Source organism: Aquarana catesbeiana, linkage group LG01, assembly GCF_042186555.1.
Source record: "Aquarana catesbeiana isolate 2022-GZ linkage group LG01, ASM4218655v1, whole genome shotgun sequence".
NCBI lineage: Eukaryota > Metazoa > Chordata > Amphibia > Anura > Ranidae > Aquarana > Aquarana catesbeiana.
In genome coordinates, this window is record NC_133324.1 from 317,625,494 (window position 1) to 317,641,634 (window position 16,141).

Below are 16,141 nucleotides of genomic sequence, written 5' to 3' on the forward strand. Positions count from 1 at the left end.
CAGCAAAGCAGCTTCATTATTATCCCATTAAATAAAGAAGAAGAGAATGTGCAATGCATTTCGAGATTTCATAATTTGCCACGTCACGAATGTTAATTCTCCATTACGAACGCTAGTTTACAAGACCTACTGCTTCCAGCTTGTCCTTGCTTCCGAGCATGTGTGTTTGTACTTTGGACTTTTGTCCGACGGACTTGTGTACACAAGCTCAGGAAATCCAACAACAGACATTTGTCTGCAGAAAATTTTAAAGCCTGCCATCCAACATTTGTCCGTGGAAAATCCAACAATTGTGCGATGGAGTGAAAAAAAAAACAGATGGTTAACGCTGTGCTCGAAAACAGTATGTGAAAAGAAAAAAAGAAGAAATTGAAATAATAATCAAATAAATAAACCTGCCAGCACCAAAAAGCTCTATATACAAACTCAAATCTGTAAAAAACATGGGGTGGGTGCAGCGCTAATAACAGAGTGAAAAAACAAAAAATTTAAATTGGTATCAAATATTCAGAAGTGGTGAAAAACCTGAAATAATGAAAACCTAAAGCAGAGTCCCAGTATTGAAATGTGAAAAAAACTAAGATATGATGTTACATAAATAGTGAGCCTAATTGAGCAATATAAACTCTATAATGACATAAGCAAGTATCAAATATTATATTAAATAATCCAAAAAGTATAAACGCACGCTCGGAAAATCCAACAACAGACATTTGCCTGTCATCCAACATTTGTCCGTGGAAAATCCAACAATTGTCCGATGGAGCATATAAACGGTCGGATTTTCCACCAACAGCCTGTCATCACACAATTCCCATCGGAAAATCCGATTGTGTGTTATGGATGGAACTGATTAAAATCCGGATACAACAATACATGTACAAAAAATTGCTCACTGAGTTCAGACATAGAGCCTGGAGGTTTATGCTCAAAGTAAAGTTCAGCTCAGAAGCAGTATTAATCCCTGTCCCAAACAGAAAAAAAAAATGTTTTACTACTGATGTTGGAAGAGAAAGGAAAGTCAGTTTGTATCTGAGAGACTGTAGTGCAGTAAGATGTCTGTAGTGTAGTACACACATTGGTGTCTCCACTGTATCCTTCCCCCAGCACACGCCTTACTTATCACTATCCATACCAACCGTGGGTTGGCCCCTGCAGTACACACTACACAGAGCTCACCAACCAGTTTATACACCAGAAGAATATGTGCATTAACCCATTAGTAACATTAATCCATTGGTGAACAAATCCTAGAGCATATTTGATAATCCCTTAGTGAACTATCTTCAGTGTATTAACATTTAGCCTCTGCAACTAGTCCCTAGTTAATGTGGGGTAACCCAAGATTGCCCATTCCTCTGGCCATATGTCATAACCTCCCAGCACCCAGTCCTCAGCCCATGCATATAACCCACTAAAAACTCTAAACTAATCCCTTAGACCCCAGCTAATGTACCATAACACCTCAGCACTCGGTAACCAATGTATCTGTTTAACCTGCCAACACCTAGTCAGCAGCTTATGTGTGATAACCCCCCTGTTCCCAGTCCCTGGCACATGTGCATTAACCACTCAGCACACAGTCTCTGGAGCATGTGGGATAATCACATTTATTCAATAAACAACAAAAATCGTTATTATCTTAACTGCCCCAGTCCAATTGTGATCACAGTTTCACTGCCTCATCTCCCCAGTACCACCAAAACTGTTCATAGACTCCATGTTGCTTCAGTTTTGGTGCCCCCTTTTCAACCTCAATTACTCTTAAATTCACTGACACACTCCTGTTTCAGTGTTCTCTGCACCACTTTCATGATCCACAGTGCTACTGGCACACTCCCTGCCAGCTCCACTGTCCTAGAATAGCCTACCTCAATTTCAGTGGGCTCATTTCCTAAACACTGATATTTACCTTTTTATCCTACTTTCTAAGGCCCTTGGTACATGGCTCTTATGCAGCTGCTGTACCTTTCAGTTTAATGAATGGGTGCCAATCTGAATGCGTGTCTCTCTCCTGTATGGGCATGACCATATTTTTTGTTGCTAAGTATTGAAAGATCAGTATGAGTCAAAGGGTTATCTATACTGCCTGTTGCCAGACCCTCTGCAATTCTCTTCTGCATATACTGCCCCAGGGCCGGTGCTACCACTAGACAAACTAGTGAACTGTTTTCCCTCCGCGTCTGCATGCTCTGCAGGCTGCAGCATGTAACTCAGTCTCAGGCAGCTGCTCTGTCCGACCGGTAGTGTGATTAGAGGCGCAGTGCAGCACTGGAGCCAGTGATAGAGGAAGCAGAGCCAATGCTTCCTGAATAGCGCCACCTCCTGTCACATGGGCAGGGCAGAGTGGGTCGAATCAGGGGTGGAGCCAATGGGGGTGGCAAAATGAGGTTTCGCCTAGGGTGTCAAAAATCCTTGCACCAGCCCTGTACTGCCCACCATCATACCCTTCATGCTCCTCTCCTGCACATACTGTACCCTGTCATACCCTCTATAATCCTCTCCTGCACATACTGCCCACCATCATACACTTCACACTCCCCTCCTTAGTAGCTTACAAAACAAGTTTATTTATATCTCTAGCAAGTCACTTTGCTGCTTATCAGGCTGAAATGCTCTTAAAGCTTGCAGTGGGGCTCCCCTTACTGTAAGGGTTAAATTCCCTATTTTGTCTAGGACAGCCTTTTTCAAACAGGGTGCCCAGGCATCTTGGAGTGCCTTGAGCTTTCTTCAGGGGTGCCTTCGCAAAATGCCTAAAAATGTATCAAAAATTGTATACAAGCCAGCAGGTAGATGAAGCCTGCCTTTTAGTTACACAAAGCCACAGGTTTTCATCATGCTCCATTACGACTCTCTAGACACTGGCATCCTAACAACCAATGATGTCATCTGTTAATAAGAGGATGTCGGTCGCCTCCACAGCATCCTTGTTTGACCCTCCTCTGCCTCTCTCCCTCAGCACTAGGGTCACATTAGTTGACTGATAAAGAGAGCAACTGAGGGAGAAGAGAAACATTGGAATACTAGTCAGTACCAGTGTGCCAAAGTGTATTTGCTATGGAAGAAAAAAATCACCTCTAACATTGGGGGTCCTACATGTGTAGATATTGCTGCGGTATGTAAAATTATTAGAATCGTTTTTAAATTTTAGAATGGGGTGCCTCGAGACTGTCCATAATTTTAAAGGGTGCCTTGAGATTGTCTATCATTTTACAGGGTGCCTTGACTGAAAAAAAGGTTGAGAAACACTGGTCTAGGGTATCTTTAAAAAGCAATGTTACTTACTGTACCTTATCCTTCACACTCCTGGAAGCTGGCACTCTCCTCTTCTCTGCAACACTCCGGGTTGTGGGTGGGCCTTTAGCATCACCATTTACAATTTAGCACTGCTGGTCCTGCATTGTATGTGATGATGCCAGGGTGCCTGCAACCGATGGAGTGTGAAGAATAGCATCTTGGGGAGCCTGGTTGTACAGACAGGAGGTAGCATACGAGAGCGAGAAATAAGCTAAGTAAGACTGCTATTTAAACCCTAGACAAAAAAAAGCATTTTTGTTTTTTGCTGGAATTCCGCTTTAAGTATAACTTCTAGCTAATTACAGAATTTATACCAAAAACTTTTATTTGTCCTGCATCAGTCCATGTATATTCCAAGCTAAACGTGCTGTAAAACACACATTATGTGCATTTCCAGGCTTGATTTAATATCGTAGCACATTATTCTCCTTGTTTAATGAAAGCTGTGATCACTTCAGTTCTCTCGTCGTGCACATGAAATCCCTATTTTTTTTTAACTCTGCATACATTACGATGTTCCAAGTGAATACATATTCACTGTACTTACTGAAAAAATATACCGCTGTAGTTCCTGCAGTAAATGAACCCTGTGACTAAAAGCCAGTGTAGCACTACCCCCACAAGGGCTGCTGCTGGTAACTGGTTTCTGCACTCCTACATAGCCAGGCGACAAGCATTTTCCACTCTCATCTAGACACAAGGAACAATTTTGAGCTTGGTTTTTGTTGTTTATTAGGGGTAATAAATTGGATGGGGAATAGAAATTATGGGATGCCCAGCTTGACTGCAACAATAAACTGGGACAACTTCCTTCCTATGCACACGATCCTGAACTGTCCTCCTTCCTGGACACTGACAGTCTCAAAATTTGAAAGTCTCAAAAATGCAAAAGCCCCTTAAGGACTAGGAACTCTCAGTTCCTTAGCAAGTAGCACAGTGTGTTGTAGGCAGCATACAGGGGTATCTCCATCTACACCATAGACACTGATCCCAGCTCTGCTGCCTGTAGGAACTACCAGCCCACCTGGCTGCTTCTCCACCAGGCCACCTGGCTGCTCCAAAGACCTCCCAGGGCAAGGGATAGGAAAGGTTAAGCACAACGCTGTCCTCCTGAAAGGCTTGCTACATGTGGCAGTCTCTCCCTTTGTGAATCCCTGGGTGTGCTGATGTACTCACACTGTCCTCCTTGCTCCCTGCTGCTCCTTAGGCAAGAAAATGACTTGCTGTCAGAATCTTCCCAAGCCAGCCTGAGTCCTTAACTGTGCAGGACCTGTGTAGGCAGGTGAAGTGGTAGAGTTCCTTTTTAGGTGGAGTGCCTCCTTTGGAGGGAGGAGTGGGAGGGAGTCCTATTAGGTGGGTGGTTCTGGGGCTGGGAGTTCACTTGGGCCAGAAAGCAGGAATGAGAAAAGAGTGCAGCAGAACTTGTCCCTCCTTCTCCCTCTTAGTGGGGGAGAAGGGGAAGAAGGAAGCTAGGCTGGGAAGAGTCCTCCTTAGGCCTGGACACACACATGTGACATGACAAAACATTGCGGTCTAAGGACCTTGGCCTGAGTGCAGCCATCTCCTCTATGCCGGCCAATATCAAATATATGGCTAATAACTAAATCTATTGCTCAGCCATTGTATGAAGAGCCATGCCTTTAATATGCTGACTGTATTTGATTGTGCTTTGTTCATTAAGGAAGTTACATTTTACTATGGCCTTGGAATGCATTCATGCAGCCTTCATCTTAGTATGTGAAGAGTGTGAGTTTTACTGGTGTCCCCTGGCTGTCTGGCCTGGAGAAGCTGCCCAGTGTGGGGGGGATAAAGCACACAGTCAGGGGTGTGGATCGGGGGTCAACCTCCCCCCACCACCCACACATCGGGGAGAGTCATCAGGCAAAGTCCTGTATTGCCCAGAAGGTTAGTGTTACATTGGGGGTCGGCTAGGCTGCTTGCTATGGCCACATGCAAGGCAGACCGACATTCACAACCAGGTAGGCAGGCGTTAAAAAAATGAAGAGGGGGAAGATCCACTTGAACTTTTGCTGATATGGACTGGTACAAACTAGCCCTGATTGTATTTTAAAGAAGAACTCAAAGCAACTTATGTAACCTCCATTTAATGTTTATGGCTTAAAAGTGAGGACAATTAGACTTTCATATATAAGACTGCGAAAATGACCTGTAAACAATGATTAGGGTGTAATATTTTTAATCTTTTAGGCTTTATTCTCATACTACCAGAACTGATAATTTACTATTATAAAGCTGCAAAAGCCTGAAAACAGGAACATACTTTTTCATAATACCAGAACATATTCTGTATAACCCCACAACAATATTGATTTTACCCACTGGTGCACTACTTACTAGAATAGGGGTTGATAAATATCAGCATATTTTTTGAACTGATCACTGCCACGTTCCTTAAAGTATTTGCATAAAAATTTGTATTTGTATTGACATAACTTGTGATGTGCTATTACTGACAGAAGAAGGCATGTAGTAAACTTAAATGTCTGAATGGAGTAGTATTTTGGTGCATATCTGATAAAAAAAAAATTCTACCATGAATCTACTATGAGGTAAAAATAATAACAGCTAAGCATGACTGCAACTTCCAGAATCCATATTGGTGTGACTGACTGCTGATTTCTATTGTTTCCTTAGGAGTAGGACCAATCATAGCCCACTTTAAAGTTCTTTGCATCTAACTGAGTATGTATAACATGTGTGATCTTTCACAGGTAAGATAATTAATTATTGGATAACTACTGTCTTTTATGTATGGCCAGCTAAAAGCATCACCTTACAAAGGGCAGCCATTAACACAAAAGGGCCATCGGACTTGAAGACACTTTCTGACTGCCTTTTAGCATGTGTTTCAGCCAGCCTTTCCGTGAACACGAAAGCTCAGTTCACCAATTGCCAGAACCAATACCAAACACTATACAGACATCCCAATTGGTTTTGTTCAGAACCAGATGGTGATCACAAAGAAATGCAGTAAAAAGTGATATATATGCTAGCCACTTTATAGAAAATAATCCTATAAGATAAAAAGTATCTAATGACATGACAGCTCACAGTCAATAAAAGACTGCAAGCAAAATGTGATAAATATCCAATATATCTGTAGTGGCTTGAGAACAATTATATAAATGGTTGCAAATACTATGAGTAGCTTTTTCCCCACAAAGTAACTTTTTTTTTTTTAAAACTTGGTGAAACTTTACACAAATCAAGCAGTTTGTGCCTACCTGAGAACTCTATGGAAACCTACAAACGTGAGCTGTGGACCTAAGAATTTCATATGCGGGTCTAATGTTAGTATTTGATGGCAGGTGGTATGTGATAGCTGTGTGGAGCTAGAAATATGTCATTATATGAAACTGCGTTTAACTATAATCATAAATTGTTGTTACTATGCTCATGTTCCAAGCCTCAGAGTTATACTGAAGGCCCAATGCTGAGACGTGTTTTTTTTTTTTCTTGTCATTTAAAAATTCAATAAAAGAATTTTACTAAAAAAAATATAATAGTAAGAAGTATAATGATATATACAATGTACACATACTGTATATATTGAATAAGTACTTTATATACAGTATGTATTATAATGTCATATAATATAGTATTACAATACAATTAAAACTAATGTTAATGTTATTAAAACTAACTTATTGTATGATCTAGTGGTCCGAAACACTGGGAACTTTCAGTCTAACTAGTAGAAAAAGAGGTAAATCATTCATTCCTTGCAGTTCAGAATGCAGGACGGGTTTTCTGACTGGCCTCTTGAAAACCTACTTTGCTGCCAAAGCCTGCCTTTGATTCTTGTTTTGGAATGTCAAACCATCAGATCAGCTTTTCAGATTCATAACCCCCTCCCTCGTTCCATTACAAAAGCTCCCCCACAACAATTACCATGCTTGTGACGGATAACATTTTTTGTACTCCGTATAAAACGTTTTAACGCTGTACAATCCATTACACATATATTGCTGAATTCCCTTTGAGTAATTATTCATTAGAAAACATTTAATGTCGCTGTGGATTTCACACTGGGCAGTCTGTGGACAAAGACTCGGGGTAAGCTCATTCTGTAGGATCAAGACTGCTTCTTTTTCCCTAACTCTTGCTGTCTAATCTGAGAAAGTCCAAGATGAAGAGCCCACCCTTCACAAGGTGGGGAGGGAGGGCTAAATTGTGCAGTTAACGGTCAAAGCACCCCCTGTGTGATCTGACACTCATTTCAAGATGATGGGAAACAATACAGAATTGTTAAGAGCCTTCCCTTCTTATTTGCTGAAGACATAGGCCAAGAGAGAGACAGTTCAATACATGGGACAAGCTATTCCACCTGCCAATGATTTTCCCTCCCTCTCGCAGCTCCCACTCTTCCACTGAACCTCTCCTCTACCAAGTTTAACGAAAAGAGACAGGTGAAAACATTCATTAAAAGAACACCCTTCCGGGCGCCTAAGTGATTCAATTTACTGCTGCCTTCTGCTGTTTTGAAAACTTGTACAATAAGCATTCCTTGCTTGGGAACTTTTTACTACATTGGCATGTACCTCTTGTTTACGAGACACAGGCTAAACAAATTAGTGAGACCTACATGCTACGTATATCTTAACAAAAACTTGTGAAATAGCTAAAAAAGGAATACTATCTTATATACTGAATATCATGCCAGGTCTAAAGTATAAATTTATATCAAAGCCATTTTCAGTGGAATCATCACTGCAGATGATAGGGTAGGTGAAGGATGTCATTAAACCCGTATTTACCAACATTCTGAAGGAGGGTTAGGCTTTGGTGCTAAATCGTTCATACATAAAACTTACCCTAGCTGCTTGTCTGATCATACTGCATGGCAATACAGAGAGTTAGAGCAGAGTGTTGCACCATGTTAACCCTAGATAGTAAAATTATAGGCAATACCTTTCATTAGCTAATTGACTAATAGTTGCATTTCAAACTTTCAAAAACGGTTTACTGAAAAAGAAAAGTTTGGTGAAAGTTTGCTCCCCAAAATATATTCAGTTAGCCAATGAAATGCATTGCCTACTTTTTTCCCTATCTAATAAACAGATGTCAATGCATTGTCCAAATTTTGACTTTCCTAATACAGATAGTGAAAGAGTGACAACCAATACTTTATATGGGCTATAATAAACCTACAATGGCTTATTTGGTAGGCCTAAAAGAACTGTCATACCTAGTCATGCATTTATTGCTACAGAACCACACATCAGACCTGTAGCATGTCTTACACAGCACAACAACAATTGTTCTGAGTGTTGCTGTTTCGTAATCTCCACTGTATATGGAGAGTGAATGATCTTATTAGCAGACCAGTGGGAATGAGCCTTGGCATTTTGTGCAGTAAGCGGACACCCATGGAATAGTGGATGTGCATGTGAAAATCTCTTTTGAGTCTGACAATTTACTGCCAAATGATCAGATTTTATTCTATATGGAAACCTGAATAGGGATAGAGGGGTATAAAAAAAAGATGATTTACTGTATGCTCATTAGTTGTAACTTTTGTCCATGTTGTACCACAGTAGGAGTTTTACCGCATTGGATAAGTACTATACATATTCTAGCCTACTGAAATCAGTATTTCATAGAAACTTCAGTAACTCATCTGTTACAGCATTAACACATTTTAAAATGATAAATTCTAATATATTGTAACCTAACAACCTTACATAGTCATATTAAATTAGATCTATCTTTGACAATAAGTAAGATATATATTACAATGTGTTAAATGAGCAGTTTACTAATTGCATAATAGGTATGTGTTATTGTAATATAGAAGGATCATCACTACAGAACATATGTCTTATCAAACACAATAAAATGATCTGTTTTGATGATTTCTAATGACAAGCAGTAATTACCAGTGCAGATGAGGCATATATTTTTTTTTAGGTTTTCATATTATGGGAACAAATTGTTAAAGTACATTATTTGCCATCCTTGCAAATCTTTGTTCTATTAAATTAGTACACCCTTGACTTCTTCTTTATCAAAAACTTTTATCAGGTTAGATGCATGATGTGTATGCATTTCAAAGTAAATATACATACACATATACACACATTTTGCAATTTTGAATAGCAAAATAAAGTACACCAAGATTACCTGCTTCTCCATCTTCAAAGTAATTATGGAATTGTGGCTTCTTTGGAAAAATAGTTTGGTCTGTAATGTCCAGTATTGCACTCACTGCATGATAATGTAAGGTGTGCTCCCAGATCCCTTAATAATTCACACTGAAAGACAGAGGCTCAGCACAGTGGCTACATCCTTCTATAAAACTAGCCTGACTGCTATGTAGATAAGGAGCAGTAACTCTAGATTCTTCTCGATTGAGTTTCAGCCACTCTCAAGCCTTCATTAGGCCTGTTTCATTACAGAGTAATTACTCTAGCTTGGGAAGACAGGGAGAAATAGAGAAGGCTAGCAGTTTAAGTCAGAAGTAGAACATTTTCAAAGACCTAAATATTCTGCCTTATTTCCAATAGCACAAACATGTTATACATAATATATACACATATAGATAGTATCTCACAAAAGTGAGTACACCCCTCACATTTTTGTAAATATTTTACTATATCTTTTCATGTGACAACACTGAAGAAATTACACTTTGCTACAATGTAAAGTAGTGAGTGTACAGCTTGTATAACTGTGTAAATTTGCTGTCCCCTCAAAGTAACTCAACACACAGCCATTAATGTCTAAATCACTGGGCCCAATTTGGACATTTTCACTCCTAAGTGAAAATGTCCAAATTGGGCCCAGATAACCATTTTACCTCCCTAGTGTCATGTGAGTCATTAGTGTTACAAGGTCTCAGGTGTGAATGGGGAGAGGGTGTGTTAAATTTGGTGTTATCGCTCTCACTCTCTCATACTGGTCATTGGAAGTTCAACATGGCGCCTCATAGCAAAGAATCTCTGAGGATCTGAAAAAAAAGAATTGTTGCTCTAAATAAAGATGGCCTAGACTATAAGAAGATTGCCAAGACTCTGAAACTGAGCTGCAGCATGGTGGCCAAGACCATACACCGGTTTAACAGGACAGGTTCCACTCAGAACAGGCCTCGCCATGGTCGACCAAAAAAGTTGAGTGCCCATGCTCAGCGTCATATCCAGTGGTTGTCTTTGGGATATAGACATATGAGTGCTGCCATAATTGCTGCAGAGGTTAAAGGGGTGGAGGGTCAGCCTGTCAGTGCTCAGACCATACACCGCACGCTGCATCAAATTGGTCTGCATGGCTGTCGTCCTTCTAAAGATGATGCACAAGAAAGCCCGCAAACAGTTTGCTGAAGACAAGCAAACTAAAGACATGGATTACTGGAACCATGTCCTGTGGTCTGATGAGATCAAGATAAACGTATTGGTTCAGATGGTGTCAAGTGCGTATGGTGGCAACCAGGTGAGGAGTACAAAGACAAGTGTATCTTGCCTACAGTCAAGCATGGTGGTGGGAGTGTCATGGTCTGGGGCTGCATGAGTGCTGCAGGCACTGGGGAGCTACAGTTCATTGAGGGAACCATGAATGCCAACATGTACTGTGACATACTGAAGCAGAGCATGATCCCCTCCCTTCGGAGACTGGGCCGCAGGGCAGTATTCCAACATGATTACAACCCTGAACACACCTCCAAGACAACCACTGCCTTGCTAAAGAAGCTGAGGGTAAAGGTGATGAACTGGCCAAGCATGTCTCCAGACCTAAACCTTATTGAGCATCTGTGGGGCATCCTCAAACGCAAAGTGGAGGAGCGCAAGGTCTCTAACATCCACCAGCTCCGTGATGTCATGGAGGAGTGGAAGAGGACTCCAGTGGCAACCTGTGAATCTCTGGTGAACTCCATGCCCAAGAGCGTTAAGGCAGTGCTGGAAAATAATGGTGGCCACACAAAATATTGACACTTTGGGCCCCATTTTCACCTAGGGGTGTACTCACTTTTGTTGTCAGCGGTTTAGACATTATTGGCTGTGTGTTGAGTTATTTTGAGGGAACAGCAAATGTACACTGTTATATAAGCTGTACACTCACTACTTTACATTGTAGCAAAGTGTCATTTCTTCAGTGTTGTCACATAAAGGGATATAATAAAATATTTACAAAAATGTGAGGGGTGTACTCACTTTTGTGAGATACTGTATATACACATAAAGTCTTTATCTGCACATGTGTGTACAAGGCATTTCCAGAAATGTCACGTTCGGGAAATACATGACACTCTAGAATAAAAAACCTGATTTAGCTCAATCATCCCATAAAGAAAATATTCTAAAAACAACAAAAAATGTTTAATGGTATCAAAACGTAGAAGAAAAACTGACATTAACATCGGTACCATTCATACAATGACATTCGCACAAATAAAAGGCCATGTCCACCTTATCTGTATACATCTAATTATGACCACAAATATGAATAAAATGAGTAGGCCCCACCCCCTGGCTCATGTTGCCACTATAGGGTGCATATGCAGGGTCTAAATGTGCTGGATTGGTATTCCTGCAAGGGGATGTTCACATATAGTCCATTTTCACTGAATAGCTCCTGTACTCTGTGGATGTTCGGGAAATACCTTGTACACACATACGCGGGTAAATGCGGATGTAAAGAAATACAGCCTCATACAGCCATTCATGTGTATGGCAGGATGTACGCAGCACCAGCAGCTCCCTGTGTGCGGGAAACCGCCTGGAATGTTACACCCAGCATATATCCAGCCTTTCACTGCCTGTGTGCATGGGGTCGAAATGAGAATATACTTCTATCTTTACTTTTGCATGTCCTCAGTATTAAATCAGTACAGAGCGGTACTTATGGCCACAGCACCCCAGGGACAAAGGTATGCCACTACTTGATGACGGACTCTGTGCGATTGGTGAGAACTTTATGCCCCACTCAGCACTTATAGTACATGTCAATACTGATCATAGCATCCCCCTGTTGTTGGCTGCACGGAATTACACTCGCTGCCTCTGCACCTCGTTTTCATCTAATTTTTGCTGTTGATGGAATCTCCTTATTATGCTGTTTGGTTCACATGCCACAACATCTGATCATTCATATATGCTTATGGTCTGCACTTCTATCTGAATGACCTAGCTGTACTATTACTACATCAGACCTATATCGCCAGATCGTCCAACCACATAACCAGTCACTATATCGTTGGTGCACGACTGTTCAAACCGCTGTGGGAGTCTCCCTGTAGGAATACTTATTCATCCATAATCTTCTACCTCAGTTTGGACTTACCAACAACCCACTAGCATATAATTTGAGAGAGTGGTGACTAACTGGTGGGAATGTGTGGGATGTGTAGCCGCGGCTCCCTTTGCTTTTAAATACCCCCGTGACAACGTTGCCTTTGTTTTATCAGGCCTGTGATAGCCGTGTATCCATTGTTTCTCCCCTTTTTGTGTTTGTATTTATGGTACTATTTGGATATTAATAAAGCTTGTTTGTATCTATCTCTGTGTTCCGTGTTGACCCTCTTAAGAGAACTTTCTTCTCTTTGTTTTTCCCTCAGGAATAAATCGTACATTGGCACTAAAAACAACAACACATTATCAAGCAGGGCACAAAGAACAAAGTGAATCTATACCTAAATCCTATAGTTATTGCAAAAGAAAAATCTAGTAAGTCAGGGGAACAGCTAGCTCTGCACTCTCTCCCACCCAATTGGCAAGCTGCACAGGAGCAGTGGGTCTTGCTACTCTTGGCTCTCCTATATTAGCTGGTAGCTACAAGTGTTTAGTCAAGACATGTACTTTTGGAAGATTCCATATCAATGCACTTTTAACAGCATGTCTCCAGGGTGTAGTGGATCTCCAACCAACACTTCCTGTAGTTCCGATGCACAGCAGGAAAGTCACCGCATATGGCATTGTATCCTGGGTGGTCCTACTGCTGCGATTCCCTCAAGGGCCTTGCACCTATACCCGCTGCTGTGCCATGCTCTCACAATTCTATCATCCCCAACCCTGCCTATGCAGACTTCTGCTCAGTGCAGCGATAGGCAGGAATAGGTGAAAGAGTGCAGGTGCTCCCCCACCATGAGACTCTACACGTGAAGGAAATGCATCCCATAAAGGCTACACAACAATACTATAACGTTATTTCTATGCTAAAAAAAGATGTATAGGAATCTGTGAGCTAATTGTTCATGTAAGTATGTACAGCTCTCAGCACAACCATCCCTGCCAAAGACTTAAGTGGCCTAGAGGAACATTCCCTCCATTATTTTTCTATCACACAAATATACACACATGCAAAATACCTTTTCCAAATACAGTGAAATATTTAAATGAATGAGGAATCAAGTGTAGCCTTATAGAGCTGATTAGTGGAAAACTCTATAACCTCTGCTCTCTAATCCTTTTTAATTGAATCCAGTATGCAAGTATTATGTTTCCACTAATACTAGACACCTCTTTAGAGAGTTTAATTAATAGATACACTGCAATATTCAGAACAGTTTACCTATTGACAACTAGATTTGTGTACCCACAATACACAGTTTTTTTTTTGTGCACACAGCTGTAAATTGTAAACTGGCTGGGAAACTGGTGAATTGAAAGGAGTTTCTTAAGTTAATAATGCATATTACGTGGCATCCAATGTCACTCGCCTTGCCTTTGTTCAAACACTGCATCAAAGTTTTAGAATGCAGAAACAAGGGAAAGACTTCATGCTTACAAGTTATAGGTTTACTATTTCATGTTGAAATGTAATTACTAAACACTAGTCCTGACTAATACTACAAAAAGCTGATGTTTTTATTTTTATTTCAGCCTTCACTGTTATCTCAGAATTATATAAAAATGTATAGATGTATATATCTAATTGCATGTATTTACTGAACCAGTGAAAGATAAATGGAATGTCAGTGTGGTTGACAGGTCATGTTAAACAAGGAACAGATCATGTTCTGAAACTAAATGATTGAGCTAGAACATATTTAAAGGGAACCTAGAACGGTTGGGGTCATTACCATTTTACCTTTGTAAACGGTTTTAAATAAATTACTTACTTGGTATAAATCTTTATTTTACAGTTAAAATATTTAATGTAGGAGTATACCCAAACAGAGCATTATGGGTTTCCTATGGAAAAGTATAATTAAAGTAAAAGTTCAGTCAAAATCTAACTAAAGCTAAACCTACTCCCACCCCATTCTAAGCCTATTCTATCTACCCTATGAAAGAAAAGATGCTTATACTTACTCATTCTGAAGACACTCCCATACGGTCACATGATCAGGTCCCAGCACCAGCATTAGTGTAAGAGGAAGGGCAGCTGACAGCGGATGCCCCATAGTAAGCCTATGGGTGACATCACTGCACAGGCATTTGCAGCCATTGCCGGTGATCTCCCCTCTTCACTGAAGCTGCTGCTGGAGAGATCATGTGATCGGACTGGAGCTGCTTCAGAATAGGTAAATATAAGCATCTTTTCTTTCACAGGGTAGATAGAATAAGCTTAGAATGGGGGTGGGATTAGGCTTAGCCTTAGTTAGAATTTCCACTTTAAAGCTGTTTGCCTGTGGACTCCTTGTGACTGAGAGCCTTTCAGGAGTGATCGGGTAACACCATGGCCCAACCGCCTCTTTTTACTACTAGCACCCTTATTGTTTGTGTAAACTGGAGACTAAAGCCCAGTACACGCCGCAAGTTGGCCAAAATAATGACAGATCGCCATACCAACACAAGCAACGTTGGTGTGGTGATCTTCCCTACTGTGCTATTGTATCCTGACAGGGGGATTTTCCCACCCAACCCTCCCCCCAGCAGAATACACTGATTGGTGCTCTCAGCCATTGGCGCTGATCAGATGCTGTTTTTTTTAGCATGTTGCTTCATCAAAAGCCAGTCGCTGGACCAGCTTCTTTTGGACAGACTGCTGTACACACTGCTGAACTGGCTGATTTTCAAACAGTGTGTACCCAGTTTAAGCTATTAAATAAAAATGCAAGCTTTTCTGCACATTGTAAACCCCCCCTTACATCTTTTTTTCTTAAAACAATGTAGAGATACCTTTTTTCCTGACGTCATGTTCTTCCTCTCTACAGTAGTGGTGGTAGGCATTCCTTCCTCCTTGACTAAGCAACCTCTTATAGTTGTTTCATTTATCTAAAGACAAAGAACACAGGATTTCATAATTCTTTGAAAGTTTGGGGCTATACAGGTTGAGCTTTCCTTAAAGTGTAATTCTAGTCAATTTCTAACTAAGGTTAAACCTACTGCCACCCCCATTCTAAGACTATTCTATCTACCCCATGATAGAAAAGATGGCTATACTTACCTATTCTGAAGCCGCTCTGGTCCAGTCACATGATCAGGTCCCAGTGCCAGCTTCAGTGTAGAGGAGAGGCAGCGATAACAGCTGCAGAACCTGGGCGATTACTTCACCCGTAGGCTTACTATGGGGCATCCGTTGTCGGCTGTCCCTCCTCTACACTGAAGTAGGCCCTGGGACCCAATCATGTGACTTGACCGGAGCGACTTCAGAATAGGTAAGTATACACATCTTTTCTTTCACAGAGTAGATAAAATAGTCTTAGAATGGGATTGGAATAGGTTTAGCTTTAGTTAGAATTTGACTGGAATTACACTTTAAGGTCAATCTAAAAAACAGGACCATCTACATGGAGTAATTTACTCATCCTGTATGTGGCTGTGGTGTTTTTAAATATTGAATCCTTTTATTTTTCCAAGCCCTGGAATATATTGAGACAAAAGCTTTAACACCCAAAAACCCAACACATACAAACAAAATATCTTATATAATCCTATATCTTAATAAT